General features: G+C 38.0%; 1 protein-coding gene and 1 pseudogene across 6 annotated transcripts in view; both read left to right on the top strand.

The window, feature by feature from the left end:
• Positions 1-22525, top strand: part of Ralyl (RALY RNA binding protein like) — a 688169-nt gene that overhangs the window by 587139 nt on the left and 78505 nt on the right. The window lies entirely within an intron of this gene.
• LOC110290653 (mitogen-activated protein kinase 3-like) lies at positions 7692-13824 on the top strand (annotated as a pseudogene).

Raw genomic sequence — 22525 nt, 5'->3', positions numbered from 1 at the left:
TTCTTGGTTGCCCTGTTTCAGGCATTGTAACAGTCAAGTAAGGTATGATCTAGCTGCACAACAGATACTGAGTGAGGGTCATTAAGGTATTGTCCGTAAGCTTTAAACATCTTGAATCACTGCTGGGCAACTCATTGCTTTTCTTTTTATAGTGTGGTTATAATTTTCTATACATCTCCAAGGAAAACAGAATAAGAGATAAAACCAATAATCCTCTTAAAAAGCCCATTTTTGTTGTTTTATAGACTCGAACAACACTACCACAGAATTAATGATTTCTTTAGCAACAGCACTGGCTTTCTTCCTTCCCAGGCCCTCCAGGCTACTTCTCTAGAGAGTACACAAAGTTTCCGCAGTGTTATTTGTGTCATCTAATGCAGTTGTGCTTTCAGGCCTGGTGCTCCAACCATAATTTTAATTTATCAACCTGTCACTCAGTGAAATGCTGTAAAAACATTTGAAAGCTTAAACCCATCATTTATTTCTGCACCTGTCAATGACATTCTTCTCTACTTGTCAAAATCATTTAAACTGCACCATGATGGCATATAAAATATTACCAATAAATTGGGTAATCAATCATGGGTGCATATTGTGACAGAAGCATCTTGAAAACATGGGCCCCAGGACCCATTTTTTTAAGTTATAGGAACTCATTACTCTTCCGTAATAAAACCCAGTGGAGTCATCCGAAAGAATCTTCCTCAGTCTACAAATAAAAAATACTGTAGAATACAGAGAAGCTGATTGTCAGTGAAATGGCTTTTATTTCTTTGGTGAAATATTCTCCTCAGGGAAAATGAAATAATTGCAGATTATAGCAGAAAGGAAAATAGTTACATGCAGAGAGGAAAATGTATGGGATCATTAAACAGATTTATTTAAGTTCTTTCTGTAAAGAAAGCAGCAATGTATTACTTTATAGCTGATGATATTTCAAAACAGTATTACCGACATTTCCAATACTGTCTAATTGATTCAAATAATAAAGATTCACATTAACCCAAATGTCATTATCTGTTCTTTTCACTTTGAGAATCCGTATTGGTGTGTATCATAGGAAACTTCTCCTCATAAAAAGTGAGATGAGATGGTTATTCATCTGAGATAGAGAATCTATTCAATAACTAAATCCACTCAACCCACCAAATCAGCAAGTATGTGATATGCTATGTTTCTGCCTATGATAAAATATTGTAAAAATTGTAAACTTAAATAACATTGGCCAAGACAGGTAGGGGTGGCGCACACCTTTTATCCCAGCACTTTGGAGGCAGAGGCAGGTGGATTTTTGAGTTTGAAGTCAGCATGGTCTACAGAGTGAGTTCCAGGACAGCCAGGGCTATACAGAGAAACCCTGTCTCGAAAACCAAAAACAAACAAAAAATCAAAACAAACAAACAAAAAATAAATAACGTTGGCCAGATAATCTCATATCTTCTTTTTTTTGTTGTTGTTGTTGGTTTTTTGGGGGTTTTTTTGTTTTTGTTTTTTTGTTTTTTTGTTTTTGTTTTTTTAATTTTTAATATTTTTATTATATATTTTCCTCAATTACATTTCCAATGCTATCCCAAAAGTCCCCCATAGCGCCCCCCACTTCCCTACCCACCCATTCCCATTCTTTTGGCCCTGGCATTCCCCTATATTGGGGCATATAAAGTTTGCAAGTCCAATGGGCCTCTCTTTCCAGTGATGGCCGACTAGGCCATCTTTCGATACATATGCAGCTAGAGACAAGAGCTCCGGAATGGATACAGAAATTATGGTACATTTACACAATGGAGTACTACTCAGCTATTAAAAAGAATGAATTTATGAAATTCCTAGCCAAATGGATGGACCTGGAGGGCATCATCTTGAGTGAGGTAACACAATCACAAAAGAACTCACACAATATGTATTCACTGATAAGTGGATATTAGCCCAAAACTTAGGATACCCAAGATATAATCTCATATCTTCTGAACTCTATTTGGTAGCAGTCTTTCCAAGATAATAATTTTAAAAGGGTACAACTTATAGGGAGTCCTTTAAAATCTGTAGAGACCTGATGGGTACATTGTACCCTATAATTATAAATTAATTCCCAATTTATTGAAGTGAAATTCTCTTATATAAGAAAATAAGAGGCATATTTAAAATGTATAAGATCTTACTCGAGAAGAGTCAATAAGTTATCAAATCAAAATTTAAACAATCAAGGCTTTAAGATATTGATGAATATATAAACATTGTCTATTGCCACCAGCACTCTTCTTCGGTTGTGAATTGATTTGGTTCTGGGCTGCTCTACTTGTTGATTTCCATGTAAAACAAATTGAACTGATAGTCTAGCAATGTTCTTCCTATGAGCTTACCTACCAAAACCTAACCATGAGCATTTTAAAGTTTAGGCCATATTGGAAAAGGTAGTATTACTAATGACAGAAATCTTGTATATAAATAAATAAATAAATATATTTCTATTTTGTATGGAGAAATAATACATGAAGAAATTAGTCCCTTTGAAAAATAAAATCTTATTTCCACATATTTTCTAAAAACATTCATTCACAAGCTGGGCGTGGTGGCGCACGCCTTTGATCCCAGCACTTGGGAGGCAGAGGCGGATATCTGAGTTCGAGGCCAGCCTGGTCTACAGAGTGAGTTCCAGGACAGCCAGGGCTACACAGGAAAACCCTGTCTCAAAAAACAAAAACAAACAAACAAACAAACAAACAAAAACAACAAAAAAAAAACCATTAATTTACTCACTGGGAGAAAAAAAAGGAGGATTTTTTTTCTTTTTTATTAGATATTTCCTTTATTTACATTTCAAATGTTATCCCCTTTCCTAGTTTCCCCTCCAAAAATCCCCTATCCCTTCTCCCCTCCCTCTGCTCTCCAACCCACACACTCTCATTCCTGGTCCTGGCATTCCCCTATACTGGAGCATAGAGAAAAAGGACGACTTTATTCATTTCTCTACCTTCAACTCAGATTAAAGGAAAGAAAACTAGTAAACCTCATTTGAAAAGATCATCTTCCTCCTGCTTTGTGAACAGAATAGAATACACATAGAATCAAATATTCAGCAGAATCCTTGCTGATTACACAAACTCTTTCTCAGAAGCTTAAGCCGCACTCAGTTCATAGAGACACCAAGCTCAGTTGTCCTTTTGTCTTGGTGCTAGTGATTGCTGGTTCTTATGTACATAAAATGCCTGTCCTCGCTATTGCTGTTGCATCACTGAGGTACTGAGATGTGGTGATAATTAAGAAGACCCAAATCTGTGGCTACAAGATGTGGAGCCTGTCCTGGGGGCTTCTGTGAAGGAGCGTAACTTCAGGATCCCTACACAGTCTTCTAATCCCCAGAGTCACTGAATCATCATAAATGTCTAAGTGGTCCTGTTAATCAGTCAGAAAAAAATCTTACATAGTGGAAGGTATTGACTGTTCTTTGAGGCATTATGGGTCACACATTATTTTCACTATAAAATTGTTTTAAGATGTTAAAGTCTCATTTCTAAGTGATAATTTTGCTTATTTCACAAAAAAATTGACTGATCTTTATTTCATCAATCTTAAAACATGACCTTTTCAGTATTGTTAATGGCAATTTCAAAGTGCAGGCATACCTTTTGGTTGAATTAGATTTCTACTGCTTTCTACAGAACAAATTAGCCCAGTATAATCAATGGCTGCCAAATATTAATCAAAGCCAGGGATCACTTGTGCTTCAGAACTTCTTAGTACACACACATGCACAGGGGGCCTTGGGGAGAACATTAATCCACTGCACTTTGGCAGGTTCTCACTAAGGTAGACATTCAAATAGGTTACACATTCATAGGAACCTCCTTTCGGGGGAGGTATGAAATTATAATTAGATCTCATTCAAAACATGTCATTGGAAGCTGCAGGCTATTTCTACTCTGAAATTAATAGCATACTTCAGTTAGTGCACAAGTGGACAACTCTTGACTACAACTTCCCCTCAGCGTCAATGAGAAGAATCTTAAAGATGAAACACCTGATGGTACATTTCTTTCACATCCTGGCTAAATTATCATATCATGCATGCTAAAATATTCCAATGAAGTGTGTTATAGCTCACTTAGATACTAAAAACCTTGAAAGGCCTTTTAAACGTGAGCCATTCTAAAGAAGCAATTTAAAGGAAACCCATAAATCTTGAGACTGGATTGTCCACATAAGTCTCTGGAGGTTTGAGGCAGGCTAAGTACTCCAGCTGCTAAAGGAAGGCTGACAAGACACAGATAAGGGGGTGTTTTATAAAAGAAAGCAATCATCCCCATTTCTGTTTTTCTTTCTTTCTTTCTTTCTTTCTTTCTTTCTTTCTTTCTTTCTTTCTTTCTGTCTGTCTGTCTGTCTGTCTGTCTGTCTGTCTTTCTTTCTTTCTTTCTTTCTTTCTTTCTTTCTTTCTTTCTTTCTTTCTTTCTTTCTTTCTTTCTAGCTGTTGTCATGGAGTTTAAAGCCCGAGAGAAAAGATGTGATAGTCCTGCTACCCTTTCTGTAAGGAATAGCTATCCAGTTTCACTAAGAACATCAAATTATTGTTTGATGGGCACTAAGTGTTTGAAACGTTATGTGGTGACTGCTGACACCAATCCAGGAGAAGGAATTGTTTCCTGCTGAATATGGAGCTTTTCCTCCAAGTTGCAAAAACCAGAAGAATCAAAAGCTCTTCTTGCAGTATAATGTATGTTAATAATGTTAGAAGAATGATGGTAAAACATATTTAGATAAGAATCTGCTATGCTTTTCTGTAGTTCATATTATTTTTGAAAATAGTCAAAAATTATTAAACATGAAAATCTCAAAAGGACAAACCAGAGTGTGAAAATAAAATTGATTATTCTGATGTCATTTCATTCTTTTGTGAGTGCATGTGTGCACACACATTGCATGTGTGGTTATATATTTTCACATAAGTATGTTTTGGCACATGTGTGTGAGTGTCCCAAGCAATTGAGCATGTATACATGTAAAGATGGAGGCTGATATGCAGACCATACCCTATTGCTTCTCAATTTTATTTACTAAGGTAAGGTCAATTCACCACTCCAGCTAGACTTGCTGGCCAGCTTGATCTAGTGATCCTTTGACTCTGGTCTTTCGATGTAGATAAATGGCATGAGGTGACTGCTTCCAGGCTGCTGGCTGCAAAGTGATATAAGGATTTCTATAATTCTCAGCATACTGAGACACTGAGGAGGCAAACTTTCTCAGCAGAGAATCCTGGTGTTCTGCCAAGTAAGCTTCATGCCTGAGGAAGTGGTCTTCATGATCATTTTATCATGAGAAAGTAACTTGGTTTATAATTATAAGAGACAACAGATCAAAGAGTTGGACTGCAGACAGATTTCTTAGTCTGTAAGGAGGTTTGGATCACTTTGAACCAAGAGAAGCTATTGCTAGGGAAGCAGAAGCTGTAGAGAATTAGAAGCTGTGAGAAATCTTTATAGAAGCTTGACTATAAAAGATGCTGGAATATTTAATAAAGGATATACTGGCACACCGTTGCTGTGCACTCCCTGTGTCCTGATTAATGTGACCGTCAATTAGACCCCCAACTCACTAGACATTGACATTCTGAGGCTAGTATTATAGCACAAGCACTTCTTTGCAGTCTAATTGGACGTCTTTGACAGGATCTTGATCTTAATTCCAGAATGTCAGTATGGTTATACACAAATAACATTTATCAATGATAAAATCTCTTTATATTGATCAAAAACCTCCGTAGGCACAGTTTAGCAGAAATCAGACAGTTTGTTTTTGTTTATAGGGTTTGTTTGTTTGTTTTTAGTAAAATAAACAAACTAACAAAACCCCAAAACATGGGCAAAGGAGGGAGTAGCCAGAGGAGTGAGAGAGTTTCATGGTACATACGTGAATGTACAAAACTTGAGGTTTTGTGTTAAGATTATTTGTGGAGTATGAGCCTTTTGCCTCATTTTTGCAATGCAGGCTTTCTCATGTATGCTCTGTCACATGTATTTCAACACAGATTATTTATTACATGTCTCATTAGCATCTTTACCCAAAGATGCATGTTCTAGTATTATAATGAGACACAAGCTACCTGCAGACACCCTGGGATGCCTCTGCTACCACCTATTTGCTCACTTGTTCATTTCATATGCTAATTTCATAAATATTTTCTTATTAGAATCTTTAGGACCTCATCTCTGCCTTATATTGCAATAGAGGAAATCCTGAAAGAGAGCTAATAAAGAGTTGTGAAACTACAATTGACAGGAAGCCAGGCAACACTCTCTGTTTCAAAGTTAGACAATGGAATCAATTTTAAGGTCAAAAGGAAGTCACAAGATATACTGAATAAAAAAAATGGCTGAAAAATGACCATAGGAAGTAAACTGGAAAGTGTTGACTGTATTCTAATTTTTTTCACTTGTCCTTCCCTTCTGCTTAACCTCTTGTTTCCCTGACACCTTTCAACCCACTTCACGCGCATGCACAATCATGAGCAATAGCATTCCCAACCAGGATTTTATTGTCTTACTCAAAAATATGCCCAACAAGCAAAACAAACAAACAGGCAAACAAAAAATAACCAAAATCATCCAATACTAAGAATATTTCTAAATACAGAAAGTCAAAACTCTGTATTAGTAGTGATGTAGTGTAATTTAAAAGCAAAAGTGAAAAAAATATTTAAAATTAAATCTAAAATTAGAAACACTAGAAATGGGAAAGTATATAACATCTACATTTTGAAAGCATTATTAAAATATTTCACAATAGAGAAATTAGGAAAACTTACAATTAAAACTTTGTAGAAAAAGCATTTAAATTTAATAACAGTTTAAGTTTTTGGAACAGGAACTGAAAATATTGAACTGCTTTGCTAAGTGATGTCACACTGAAATTTTACACTCCAACTTACCGTCCTGTTTCAATGTTACATTTTTATTTATCATATAAGTAAGAAAGACATAATGCTGGTGCACTACTTTAAGTATATATTCTCTTTTCCTGAGCCCTAATTAGTAATTTTGACACATGTTCCTAGGGGAAGCTGGGACTTGTTTTCTGCAAACATCTCTGTTCACAATCCTTTTGTGAGCTGCTTAGCACAGAGCCTGACTTTTGCACTTCTCTCTTTGAAGAAACACAATTGTTGGTTGGTGCACTCTCATTGAATTCAGGAGTGTCTGAATGAAGCTAATCTGAAGCATGCCTTTTCTTCTTAAGACACCTCAGACACTTTACTTTTTAAAAAAGACCAGGCCCACATAGCACTATTCTTCAGGCTATTACAAGCCAAAATACAAAACGAAACTCTAAACAAACAACCATAAGGAACACCCTCATAGGAGCTGGGGAGGGGGGCGTGGGGAGAGGAGAGGGGGCATAGGGGTTTTCCCCCAGAGGGGAAACCAGGAAAGAGGATAACATTTGAAATGTAAATAAAGAAAATAACCAAGAAAAAAAGGGAAAAGTAAAACAGAAAAAAAAAGAAGAAGAAAGCTATGCCTGTATTAATTTGATCACTATAATTAAAAAAAAAAAAAGGACAGAATCCAAAAGTAGTGAGGATTCATTTATTTTCAGAACACTAATGATTCATTGCCAATTTCTGAGAAATATTCAAAGACATTTATTTTTTTACAAAATCACTGCACTAACCACATAAAAGCAGGAGGGCTGCTCCTACTAAAATGGATGCAAGTCCTCATGGAGAAAGCAGCAAGGTAGGTAGGTGGCTTTGTAACAGACCCAGAAGGGGCTGTCTAGGACTTACTAGGGCTATGCAAACCGACAAATTTCAATATCAAGTAAAAAATTGTGAAAAGGGAAATTTAGCCTTTGTACAGCTGAAAATAATGTTCATAACAATATAAAATTTAAAGGTTGAAAATGAAAATATAAAAGAATTAACAAGTGAAAAAACATGAAAGCATATGAATAATTCCTTAGGGTCAGTAAACAAATGAAATTCTGTGGCCTCAATGAGATTACATCCTGCTGAATGAGATTTAATTCTAAAACTAAATAATATTACAAAAAGGGTCTGTGCCCATAGTGTAATAATTCTCCAGGAAGGTCCCTGCAAGGAATAGTAGCTCATAATGAACTTCAGAACCCAGACAATGCTGACTGTTGGCAGTTAGTTAACAGAAGGTTTGAGGTTGCAAGCAAAGAACACAGCCAGTAGTGATAAGAATGTATTTAGTGAAAATGTGACACACTTTCGTTGAGCAGAACAAAGAAGTTTTAAAAATAAAAAAAGACAAGCTGAAAAAGAATTGTCTACATACCTCTGGGTGTATTTCCAAAGAGAACAGTTTCAGACATGATCATTAATAAAAGGTAGTATATACTTACATTTAAAAATAAATGTTAAGAATAATGCATTCTTGATGTGCCAAAAAGGAACAAACTTTAAGAACAAATATAAGAATACAACCCCTGTAGTCCTTGCATACTGAAGTTCTGAGGCCAGCTGGGATTGCATAAAAGGACCCTGGACCAAAAATAATTAAATAGAAATTTTTAAAAAAGCAAACTCAGTTTTTTTGGGCATGGATAGCACTGTGGGAACAGTAATAGATCATTCTCAAGAGAAATATATAAGAATTGTATATTAAGAAATGCTATTTTCTTATTGTGAAGGTAAAAGAAAATAATCAAGACAAATTTGCTTTATCATCTACCAGAGAATGGACTCACAGAGCCAGAAATCCAGTCTCTCCTTCAAGGCTGGGGTTGTCAAAGTCCCTAAGAGGCCTCTTTCTCCCAAATTTGATGTTTTTCAGTTTGACAAAGGGCAGAATAGTTGATTGATTGGCACATAACTATTGTCTAAACACATGCTGATCTGGCATTGAACTTGTTGAGCCAGTCCATCAACAAGGGCCTACTGGGAGGAGAAAAGGCCCACAAGGCCATTGTTTCAAGATGACAGTCACTGGGCTCAGAAGAGTAAGAAAGAAGGTGGCCATCTTGAACTTTGTCACATTTATTACTAATCATGGCCCCTTTCCCCATATCTGTCTGCCTATCAAAGAATCTTTCTAACGCATAACCTCTTGGGGTTACAGGTGGTAGGAGAGAAACCACAAAGTAAGCTATATTTATATAAAAAAAAATCACTGATACAGTGTACATCAATATGCTCACTTATAAAATGTGTGTCTGTGCACAGTTGTAAATTTGAGGCAAAGTGTCTTGCTATTTACTGTGTACACCACACTAGCAGGCCTAGGAGCTTCTGAAATCTCCTGTTTCCACCTCTGATCTTTCAATTAGAGCACTGGAATTACACAGGAAAGCTAGTGCATCTTGTTAACAAGGGTTCTGGGTAGCAACGCTTAGGTTTTCCCGCTGGCATTTCAAATTCTTTACCCACTAAACCATCCTACTAGCCCCCAAATCCCACTTATGTATAAATATTACAGGGAAAATGAGGACAGTATTGTATGTTCAATACAAACTAAATTTGTAATAAACCTGAGAGAAAGGATAATCCAGGAATCTGGAAAAACTGAACAATGTAAGTACCTATGCACAGTATAATGTTCACCATTACTTAAAGTTTAATTAAAACCTTAAAGGTAATTTTAATATTTCTATTAGTGAATTTTGTTCTTTTGATTTTAAGTTAAATGCTTTTACTGCTTCAGATGGAACTAATATTCCCTATCTATTTCTTTGTTCAGAGGGCACTGATTTGGAGAAGTGCTACATCTTTTTTTTTCATTTTTAATTCTTGCTTTTATTGATATTATAATTCTTAATATTTTTGATAATAGTAATAATAATGCACCCCATAAATGTTATAATTCACTTTTCTTTTCTACACAATTCATCTCCAAATGGAAAAGTGCTACATCTTAAAGCTACTGTACTTTGAATCTATTACAAGAAATATCACTTACATTTTATCAACTGTCTACAGCATCTACTGATATAATCACAATTCTCCCTTTTCTGTCTGTCTGTGTCCCTGATTGTGTTGATATATTTTCAGACTTGAACCCGACATTAATTTCCTTTCTCTGGTTTACTTTGGGTTATTAGACTCCTCTTTTTTCCTATGAAAGTTAGGTCTGAGTTCTTAGTTTTCATTTCCTTCTTTAAAGATAAGAGCATCAGAAGCTATCAATTTTCTTGTCAAGTTTTCAGCATCCTACAGGCTCCTTTTCTTCTTCTTAGAGTGTGACTGTTTATTTCCATCTCCTCTCACGTCCTCCTCACAGACTCAGTGACTATGAGTGCTTATTGTCAGTCGTAGAACCAACAGCCAGTCTGTGTGTGAACATGTATGTGTTGTATTTATACAGTATAATTTGATCTTATTAAAACTATACCCCAGAACTATAAAATGTATCAACTCTGATCTTTGCAAAATCCCAATGAATGCTTTCGGGCTTCTTTTGGTGCACCCATGTCTGCATGCTGTGTTAAGTCACACAGGGCTCCATCTGTTGGGTTGTTTGAAATACCTTTCTTTGCTATATTTAGCCATATTGTTATTCCTCATAATTACTACCCTCTAATACGTTTACTTGGACACATTCATTGCTTTTACACTTGACAGCATTTGAAATATTTAAATATCCTCCATCCTTCTCAAAGTCTATCTTCTCTAGAATAAACAACCTTATTTAATGATCACTTTCACATAAGGTCATGGTTGGAAGATTTTGTGTTATTCTAATTTCTCTTAACTGTTTGTTTTTCAGCTGCTAAAAACTTCTAGAATGGCACTGACATATATTAAACTTAATTTTCCCAGTGATATATTAAACATTCAAGTGCAGTAGAATCATTAGTTAGAAAAAGTACTATACCTCATAACTAAAACTTCAATAGGTTTTGAAGTTCTGTATTTCATTCATAACTTGCAGTGAGACTATAACTAACAAATAAAATTTAGACCTCCGTAATTTTAATATCATTTTATTATATATCAACATAAGTATGATTATTCTTTTAATGTTACTTGATCCCCTTAAACCCTACTTATCTCATTTGCTAAAAAAAAAAATATTAATGCCAGAATCACTGGATTGATAAAACACATGAATACATATACATATATATATATTATTGATAAAAGTTAACTGTTAATATTATCAAATCTAATAACATATATTTTACATCATTACTATGTACCATTTCTCAAGCTAGTTGGATTTGAATTTTGACAGTCGATATTTTTATCCTTAAATAAAACATTAAAATGTAGGAAATCAGATGATAATAATCAAATATTAATGGTATTAACTATGTAAAAGATTTACTTATGAAAGGATAATATATATTGTAACATAATAAACTAAAACCATCATAATAAAAATTTCAGTGGCATGTGGTATGAAAGGCCTTCTTGTAAACAGCACATTCTCTCATACTACATGTGTCATAAGAAAACACATTCAAACACATAGAACACAGAAGTGTCCAAGGTGACATGTGCACGTCTGAGTCTAGTTAGTAATATAAGGATGAAGAGGATATCAGTGATATATACAACAAACAATATGGTATAAAGCACTGTGAAATGGTAAAAGAAGGAAGGAAGGAAGGAAGGAAGGAAGGAAGGAAGGAAGGAAGGAAGGAAGGAAGGAAGGACTTACAAAGTTTAGAGTACAAAATGAAACTAAACAGAAAGTTCATCAGCAACTTAACTAGACCCTCAAGACTGAAATCCATCTTCCACTAGAAAGAACATAGTTGTAGCTGGTGGCATAGTAGGGAATTTGGCAAAGTGTCCTTTTGCCTTGAAGAGAGGAGTAGGAAGCCTCTATTGGGATATCACTGGTACCTAAAGTTGCTATGCCACAATAGGAAGTGGAAAAGTCTAGGGGAACTGGAAACAGATAGCCCGTCCTCTTCTGTTTGTCTAGGTCTTCCTCTGATTCTTGTTGATGACAAAGTGTGGTAGCATCGAGGAGACAGTATTGTGGAATCTGGTCCATTTATCACAATGAAGTAAGTAGAGCAATCATAATTGGATAAGTGGAAGAAAAATATAAACATCCCAAAATAGTAATTGTAATGGAATCAGAATTTTAATATCATTACTCAGATATTCCAAGTTTCTAACACAAACATATATTTTTTTCTACAAAACTTAGATATTATTGCAGAGTATTCCATGAAATTGAAACACTGAATTCAAAAACTGTCTCTTAGTTGGCTGCCAAGTTTCTGCCTTTTCAGAGTTTATCAGTAGTGAAGCGTCTTTATAGTCAAATGCAATATCTGCTTCTACAGAAGTGTGCACAAGAAGCCATAGATGGAGACCTGTACATTAATTGTGAATTCAAGTGAAACAAAGACATGAGTAATACTTTATTGCATTTTGACATGAGCCTTACTAGAATATTTCAGTGAAAACTTGAGCACTAAGAAAGTTACATAAACTAGATTAAGTTCAAAGAAGAAAGACAAAAACAACCAATGGAATTGAAGGAATGCCATGTGATGGGAAATAGTCAGAAAGGAATTTGCATAGATTAACTCTGGTACAAGAAAAAAAACACGCAAAGAGCTGACATGACTGGGCCAGATATAAATACAGAAAGACAAGAACCTCAGCATAGCACCTTTACTGACATTTCATCTCAGTTAATTTTATAAATGAGGAAAATGTGAAGCTTGAGTTACACCCTTAAAAATGGGTACATTTATGGTGAGCAGTGGAGAGGCTGAGGATGTGGGGGCAGGGACCCCAGGGAATCTTCTGGGGTTGTCCCGGTGGTCCCAGGGGAGATGGAGGTGGTGAAGGAGCAGCCGTTCGACCTGGGCCCATGCTACATGCAGCTGCACTGCATTGGTGAGGGAGCATAAGGCATGATCAGCTCAGCTCAGGAAGATCAGACCCTTCCTGTATCAAATCTACTGTCAGAACACGCCAAGGCTGAGGGAAATCCAGAACTTGTGGAGATTCCACCATGAGAATGTCATAGGCATGCAAGACATCCTCAGAGCACCCACCCTGGAAGCCATGAGGCAAGAAAGTTTACATTGGTCAGGACCTCATAGAGACAGACTTGTACAAGCTGTTTAGGAGCCACCAGTTGAGCAATGACCACATCTGCTACTTCCTCTACCAGATCCTAAGGGGCTTCAAGTACATACACTCAACACCAGGACCTGAACCCTCCAATCTGCTAGTCAACACCACGTGAGACCTGTAAGATCTGTGATTTTTAGCTTGGCCTGGATTGCTGACCAAGAACATGACCATACTGGCTTTCTGACTGAATAGGTGGCTACAAGCTGGTTCTGAGCCCCAGAGATCACACTTAACTCCAAGGGCAACACCAACTCCATGACACCTGGCTGTATTCTGGCTGAGATGCTCCCCAAACATCCTATCTTCGCCAGCAAGACCTACCCGGAACAGCTCAACCACATTCTAGGTATACCGGGTTCCCCACCCCAGAAGATCCTTAATTGTTTCATTATCATGGAGGCCTGAAACTATCTACAGTCTTTGCCCTCTTAGCCAACTTTTTCTCATAATCTGACTCCAAAGCTCTTGACCTGCTCTACAGCCATGTTAAACTTCCACGTGAACAAGCGCATCATGGTAGAGAAAGTATTGGCTCACTCTACCTGGAACAGTCCTATGACACGACAGATGAGCCAGTGACTGAGGAGCTGTTCACCTTTGACATGGAGCTGGGTGACCTCCCCAAGGAGCAGCTGAAGGACCTCATCTTCCAAGAGACAACCCGCTTCCAGCCAGGGGCACCAGAGGGCCCCTACAAGGACAGACATCCTTGTCCTTTTGGACCTGCTCCTGCTCCTACCTGCTCCTTCTCTGAAGATTGTTAGAAAATGACCTTTGCTCAACCTAGACCCTGGCAGCCCAGGTTGGACCAAGGGTGGGCTTGGCCACTTTCTCTCACTTTGCTGGGATCTCCTGCTCAAGCAGTCTTCTCCCACTCCAATCTTCTGCCCTATCTCCCTATGGCCTGTGTGATGAGGTGGCCCCAGAGCTGATCTCTGCTGCTGTGTCTTTATCTACCCTTGCTAGCCCCGGTTCTGGTAGACCATCTGGAATGGAAGGGGTATGACTTCCCTAGGACCTGTGGTATGGAGGGTGGGGGCACTGAGTACGGCCTCAGACTCCGATCTACTCATCTTGTTGGAACCCCAACCCATTTTCCCTGACAGAACATTCCTAAGTATAAAGGGCTAGTTTCCCTGAGGAGGCCAGACCTAACCCTTTCCCTCTTAAGCTGCCACCTGTAACACCCTTGCTGTTTCTGTGTGGGGGTGATTGGATGTGGAGGTGGGACCTGTGGAGAGCCGGTGCCCCTCCTGACCTCCCAGTGCCTATATCTAATATATAGAGATGTGTATATGGAAAAATGGGTGCATTTTCAACAGCAAGAACATATAGGTTATGTTGGGAGATGGAGGGCATAACAGGAAACTCATTATTGACCACAAGTGGAGTTAATACTGCTATAGATAAGAGCGAATATCAAACAGAATCTGAGAGAATTTTTGTCCCACAGTAGTGCCAGGACAAGAGCAATGCTGAGAATTGCGATAAGCTGAGTCCCTCAGTGATACAGAGGACAACTGGAGGAAAAGCCTCGTGAGGGAGAGTCCCTGAACCCTGAAGTTCTGTACCTTTCCTTATAGACTCTGGGCAGGAACTGAAACACTTTGCAATTGGTGCTGTAACTGTGATGTTTCACAACAAAAAAATGATGGTTGGAGTAAGAGGAGGTTCTTAGGATCCAGACAAGCAAGCCCTGTGGAGATTGCAGATGTCTGGTTAGGGCTGCCACAGTTAAAAATTGGTTTCTCTTGTCTTACATTGATACTTTTCTGATTAGGTATATGTCATGCTGCTTTTCTTCATTCTTATTGAGGTAAGAAAAAATAACAATGGAGATGCTCATTGTCTAAGACAGGGTTCCTATTCCTGCATCATGGACCTACATCAGGACCAAGAAGCAAGTTGGGGAGGATAGGGTTTATTCAGCTTACACTTCCATACTGCTGTTCATCACCAAAGGAAGTCAGGACTGGAACTCAAGCAGGTCAGGAAGCAGGAGCTGATGCAGAAGCCATGGAGGGATGTTCTTTACTGGATTGCTTCCTCTGGCTTGCTCAGCCTGCTCTCTTATAGAACCTAGATTACCAGCCCAGAGATGGTCCCACCCACCAGGGGCCTTTCACCCTTGATCACTAATTGAGAAAATGCCTTACAGCTGGATCTCATGGAGGCATTTCCTCAACTGAAGCTCCTTTCTCTGTGATAACTCCAGCTGTGTCAAGTTGACACAAAACTAGCCAGTACACTCATGTAAATGTAAATACATTTGTCAGATATTTAAGCATTTCTTTTCATTCATTGGGGGACAGAATGGTAGAAGAGAAACAAAAATTTATTTACTATTCCTTCACACTTATATGCAAACTCCACTCCTTTAACATTACTATCTATTACTATCCTCTCATGTCACATCACTATTATTTCAATTTAACTATTAGAAGTTTTTGTTGTTGTATTTATTTATTTATAAATAGGATATTTTATTTATCTACATTTCAAATATTATTCCCTTTCCCAGTTTCCCCTCCAGAAATTCCTTATCCCATCATCCCTCCCCCAGCTTCTGTGAGCTTGTGCCCCCACCCACCTACTCCTGCCTTCCCCATCTTGGTATTCCCATACACTGGGGCATCTAGCCTTCACAGGACCAAGGGCCTCTCCTCCCATTGGTTCCTGACAAGGCCATCCTCTGCTACATATGTGGCTGGAGCCATGGGTTCCTCCATATGTACTCTTTGATTGGTGGTTTAGTTCCTAGGAACTCTGGGGGTACTGGTTAGTTCATATTGTTGTTCCTCCTATGGGGCTTTAAACCACTTCAGCTCTTTGGGTCCTTTCTCTAGCTCCTCCATTGGGGACCCCTTGCTCAGTATAATGGTTGGCTAAGAGCATCCTCCTCTGTATTTGTCATGCTCTGGCAGAGCCTCTCAGGAGACAGCTATATTAGTCTCCTGTTTTATTTTTTACTTACTTACTTACTTACTTTTCATCCTAATTACAACCCCACTCCCTCCTCTCTTCCCAGTCTCACCTTCCATACCCACTTCCCGGACTTGGGTACCAACTCAGCTTGGTATCAACTCACAGGAGGAATGTTCCACTGGGGCCAGTAAAGGCAGCCTAGCAAGGGGATAAGGATCCAAAGACAGGCAACAGAGATATCCCCTATCCCACCTCTCCAGTTGTTAGGGGACTCACATGATTACCAAACTTTGAATCTGCTACATACGTGTAGGGGGGCCTCCTAGGTCAGCTCATACGTGCTCTTTGGTTAGTGGTTCAGTCTCTGTGAGCCTCCATGATTTCATGTTAGTTGACTCTTGTAGGTCCTCTTGTGGCGTCCTTAACCCCTCCACCTTCCTCAATACTTCCCCTATTCCTACTCACAGACTCTGTGACCTCTGCTAGATGGTTGGCTGGCTGTCTTTGACTCTGTTTGCATCAGCTGTTGGATGAAGAAGACAGTTATGCTAGGCTCCTGTATGAAAGCACAGCAGAATATAATTAAGAGTGTCAGAAGTTGGCTCTTTCCCATGGGGTGGATCTCTAGCTGGATCAATCTCTGATTAGCCATTTCCTCAATCTCTGCTCCATCTCTATCTGTGCCTATCTTGTAGGCAGGGCAAATTTTGGGTGGAATGTTTTGTGTTCAGGTTAGTGTTCCCCTCCTTCCACTGGAAGTACTGGCTACAGGAGGTGGCAAGTTCAGGCTCCATATCCCCTGCTGCTTGGAGTCTCATCTAGGATCTTAGGGTCTTCTCCACAGACTTCTTGGAGCCTCCCTGTCTGGAATGCCAGGTCCCATATACTGGGGAGAATATAAGTAGGGAGAGTTTCAGTTACCAGCCTAGGGGTTGCAGGTGGGGAAGACAAGGAGAGGGAGAAGAAAGGAGACAGAGGCAACAGGAGGTCTCCATTAGACTGGATGGATAGGAACATGTGGTGATGTGAAATGCTTCCTGAGGACAGACTGATGGAGCAGAAATAACCTCTGTGAGACTCAAACAAGTAATTGGAGAGTGCTGCTGGGAAATAGACAGTCTAGTGTATAGAAAAGTAGATTAGGGATATTCCCCCAGTAATTGTGTGAGGCTGATTAAATAAATCCATAGGACTCTGCCTTGAGGCTGGCCAAGTCATATTAATAACTAATGGGGTTTATTAAAATCCATTTACATTTATGCTATATTTAATGGTTAATATTCACTCCTAAGTGGATATATACCATGCATGTCTTTCTGGTTCTGGTTTATCTCACTCAGGGTGATATGTTCTAGTTCCATCCATTTCCCTGAAAATTTGATTATGTCCTTGTAATTGTTTTTAAATATGTGAAACAGTTGACTCAAATAAATGGGAGATGAGAACTGTCATTTACTGGGTGGAAAGTTTTGCTGTATTATTGTTGTATTATGTTATAAAACATGTTTTGTAACTCAAAGTGGCCTCCAATTTAGTGTTGCTGAAAATCACGTTGAACTACAAATACCCATGCTTCCTTGCCAAGTGCTTGGGTAACCTGCTGGTGCCAGCACATCTGGCCCCTGTGCACTATTTTACATGCTTGAAGTTTTTAACTTTTTTTATTTTTAACTTTGTATCAATCTCTTTTCTGTTGCTATGATACAATACCACAGCTGAAAGCAAGTTCCATATGGAAGTTCCACAAGGAGAGTCCACAATGGTAAAAGAGGCATGGGAAAAGGACCAGGGCATTTAAAGTCTCTATCACAACTGTACAGAGTTGTAGCAGGAAGAGGTGGAAGACATAAACGCTCAAAGCCAGCCCTCAGTGACTGTGATTGTACTTCTTTCAGCACGGCTGCATCTTGTGAAGATTTAATAACCCACCCCCACCAAATGGATACACCAACTAGTGAAAGGCTGTTCAAGCACATAAGCCTAAAGGGAAACATACTGCTGTTCAAGCAATTATACCCTTCCGAAAGCAAAGTCCCAAACTAGTTAGGGCACAAAACATGAACACTGAATATTTCATAATCCTTTAGTATCTCTCTCAATATTTCCTCTATTGTAACCATACTTTGTAACTATTTGCTAATTAAACTTAAGCTAAGAGATTTACTTCATCAATTTTATTTTTGAATATATATGTGTATAAGAATATTCATTGTAAATACTCTGTAAATACACAGTTTTACATGTCTTTTCTTAGGTAAAAAGTGGACAGATATGTACATATCTATTGAACTATGAATAATGTGAGTTAGAACATGATTCTGTAAGAATCTTTAAGGATACTTCTGATTCACTATAACCTCTCAAAATTCAGCATGTATAATGTTTTTGTATTCATATATGTATATATACATATATATGTATATATAAATGAGAAAGTATGATTTCCATGTTGTCTTCTCCAAAATTGTCCCATATTTTTCTACTGTCAGTTTTATGAATACCCACTAAGATCTAACTTTTCACCAATTATATTCCATCCTTTCATTTTTATAAGAAAAATAAAATTTCTAGGAAGCCTAGTTTGATCCACATCTCTTGAGACATTTCCTATTTTTCCTACCTATGAAATTTCATAGTGGTAGTTTGAATGTAATTGGTCCACATATAGAGTGGCACTAATAGGAGTTGTGGCCTTGTTAAAGTAGGTGTGGCTTTGTTGGAGGAAGTGTCCCACTGTGGAGGTGGGCTTTGAGGTCAGATATGGTCAAGCCTTGTCCAGTGAGGAACACAGTCTCCGACTGCTGCCTGAGAACTCTCAGCTCCTTCTCCAGCATCACGTTTGCCTGCACACTGCCCTGCTTCCTGCCATAATGATAATGGACTAAACCTATGAAAATGTAAGACAGGCCCAATTAAATACTTGCCTTTATAAGAGTTGCCATGATCATATTGTCTCTTCACAGCAATAAAAGCCTAAGATGGCAGAGTATACTTCTGTTTAGTCATTCGCTGAACTCTGCTTGCAAGTACAGTCAGCTGTGTTTCTGTCTAATCCCTTCTACATAGACCTTGGGGGTTCTCCAGATATTAGCTACAACTCCCATTGTTATACATGACTTAAAATAAGTGTGCAACAATTGGCAATTCAATTTATTTAGGAGCCAGAAACATTAATTGAGAAGACACTGGTAAGATTTATTATTTGTTGTATGTCTGCTAAGAAATCAGCAATATGCCTTCTCCTTATGCAAGGTTGGCCATTCATATACTTCAGATTATGTTTTAATGAAATTCTTTGAGGCAAAAAAGTGTTGTGAGTATTAATATATTCAAATGAAACTGCTTTTATGAATTCAAAAGGATTAAAGTTGATTGCATCTATTATAAAATCAATCAGTGATGATTTCTCCTATAAAGGAAAAAGATTAAATTAAATTACAAGTAAGTTAATTGGTCCTCACTTCATCTTCACTAGTAAAAGAAATAGTGTGTCTATATGAGCCCAGGCAATTATATTTACAATTTTGACTTCCCATAAACTTTTAAGAAATCTGAGCAATTATAATAAGGTACATGGGCAAATATGAATGAAGTTGAGCCCCTATGCAGTTAATGGAAATGTAGTTCTCTTTTTATTTAAGTGACACTTAATAATTGTATGCTTTTATGGGTAACAGTGATATTCATATACATATATGGTAAGTAACACTCAAAGCAGGTTGTTCATGTGTCCATAATAGCAAATATTTTTCTTTCTTTTAATGAGAACGATCAAATCCATGCCTAGCTTAAAATGGGCATAAGTGATCTGTGACTAGATCGCCCATGCCATGCTAGATAGAGCTTCTTAAACTGGAGCTTATCACTTCCCGTGGCGGGTGGGCACAAAACTGAATTAGAAGTCAAGAACAATAACTGGCAAAAGTAGAGGTTTTCTTAAATAATAATTCAAAACCAAATGCATATAAATTTGAGATATTATACACAACTCAGCTGAGCAGGATACTGTGCTGCAGCCTGGACAGTAAGCACAGTATACACACTCTAAAGAGAGCATGCTGTGACATTGCACCTGACCAGCAAGGTCTACTTAAAAACCATGACAGATGGGAGAGGTTTCATATGTTAATAATTACGATGGTTAGTTTCTTTTATTATTATCGTTATTATTGTTTTTAATCATTTTATTTATTTACATTGCAAATTATATCCCCCTTCTCAGTTACCCATCCACAACCCCTTCATTCCACCCCCCTCTTTCCACTCTCCTTTGCCTCTATGAGGGTGCTCCTCCACCCATTCACACTCCTGTCTCACTACTCTAGCATCTCCCCATGCTGGGGCATCAAGCCTCCCTCCCTTCCCATTGATGTCATATAAGGCTATCCTCTGCTACATATGTATCTGGAGTCCTGGCTCCCTCAATGTGTACTCTTTGGTTGATGGTTTAGTCCCTGGGAGCTCTGGGTGGTCCAGTTAGTTGATATTGTTCTACCAGCACTTCTCCAATACAGATGCAGATACTGGTAAGCCAACCATCAGATTGAGCCCGGAGACCCCAATGGAAGAGCTAGGGGAAGGACTGAAGGAGCTGAAGGGGATTGCAACACCATAGGAAGAACAATATCAACAGGATTTAGTTTCTTATTCCAAAGCAAACATGAACAATCATCTTTTTGGCAAAGAAATTAAATTTAATAAATAGTAAAATGAGATGCTTACTAAAGAATTGATTTAAAATATTTTTATGATTTCTTATCATGTCTCATGAATAAATCTATTTTAGGTACCCATATTTCTGGGCCATATAAAATTCTCAGAATAAAAAGGTGCTGCTAGGAGAAAAACATTAAGAACCCTTGCTATAGAATGCCTGATGGTTTATGTCTCCTTTCACTTATGGAAGATAAAAAAATTAACCCCATAAAAATATAGAGTAATAGTTACTGGCAGAGACTATGGAGTGTGGTGGTAAGAACAGAGAGTAGTTTCATTTAGGAAATGTCATCACTGATAACTTTATTTCAGTCTTCCATGGAAGTCTCCCCTGTTCTTAAGAAAATTGTTCCTCAGGTGTAAAGTGGGAAAGTTTTGCTTTCAACTCAGAGGAGTGGAGATAGATTGACCAATATAATCTCTCAAAATTAAAACCTCCATGAAAACCGAGGGTCAGAGTCTAGAGTCCAGAGGAAACTGAAATTTAGTGAAGCTGTGAGGAAATTAAGGTAATTTTGATACAATCAGATTAAAATTCAGTCAGAGATTGAAATTATTACTTCTGAGCCCAAATGTCTCATTCAATTCCTAATGGCATATTACTTATCAAATTTTGAAGAGAGCTCACTTCATCTTTTACGCATAGTGATGACTGAAAGAGACTGTGTGTATAAAAATGCAAAGAATACCAATTTAAATTAGAATATTTCCCTCTTCAGGTCATTGGTTTACAAACTCAGTCTGTGCAAAATTCTTAAAATGATATGCTTTATTTGGTTTATATATTTGATTTTATTATGGAAACCTCATTGGTGTTATTCAAATACAATTCTATTGCATTTATAGTTGTCTTCTAACATAGTCTTAAAACTCATCAAAGACAGACACTCATGATAACTGAGCTAGCAGTCTAACTTTTCATTATCGTATTTTTTTATTAACTTTACATCACAGCCTCTGTCTTCTCCCAGTACAACATTCACATCTCACTTCTCCTTCCCCTTCTCAGAAAAGGGGAAATCCACCATGGGCAGAAGACCACCCTGGCACAGCAAGTCACAGAAGGACTAAAGGCATCCTCTCCTAATGAGGACACAATAGGTAGCCCAACTAGGGAAAAGGGATCAAAGGCAGACAACAGAATCAGAGAAAGCCCTACTTCAATTGTTAGGAGATGCACATGAAGACCAATCTGCACATCTGCTACATATGTGTTATGGAATATATTTAATCTCAATCCAGGGCTTCCACTAACCTTCGATTATTCAATTTTCACATAAAAGATACATATAACCTTTATATTTATAATAAGCCCTAATCAGCACTAGTGTTGAGCGCATATCTACTGTCTATGATATTCCATGCTATTAAAATCTACTTTCCTATCAATAACCCCATGTTATTACTTACTATATTTCATCTGGGCTGTTCTTAACCCAATTGTCCAGCTCTCGGGGCTATGATTTTAACACTCTTATCCAATGTAGTCTTCTCCTCTCTATATATTCCTTTCTTTCTCCATGGTTCTCCAAACCCCAACCCAGGAACTCCATATGCTACTTCTTCCTATCTATTGGCTGTCAGTTTCTTTATTTACCCATCAGAGATAACTTGGAAGAAGGCTCACATGACATCACTTGAGTACATGAGGATCTGCTTGTCTGGGGCAACCATACCTTGAGGAACTAGTATTTAGCATTAGAATACAAGCAGCATCAGAGCAACTCACTACACATATGTGCTGGGGGCTTGCATCCAGGCCATGCATGTATAATCTTGGATTGGTGATTCAGTCTCTGTGAACACCATGGGTCTAAGTTACTT

This window comes from Mus caroli, unplaced genomic scaffold, assembly GCF_978045245.1.
Source record: "Mus caroli unplaced genomic scaffold, Mus_caroli_1 scaffold_3, whole genome shotgun sequence".
NCBI classification, from domain to species: domain Eukaryota; kingdom Metazoa; phylum Chordata; class Mammalia; order Rodentia; family Muridae; genus Mus; species Mus caroli.
Note: the sequence above shows the minus strand (reverse complement) of the source record. Positions and strands in the feature narration are given on the sequence as shown.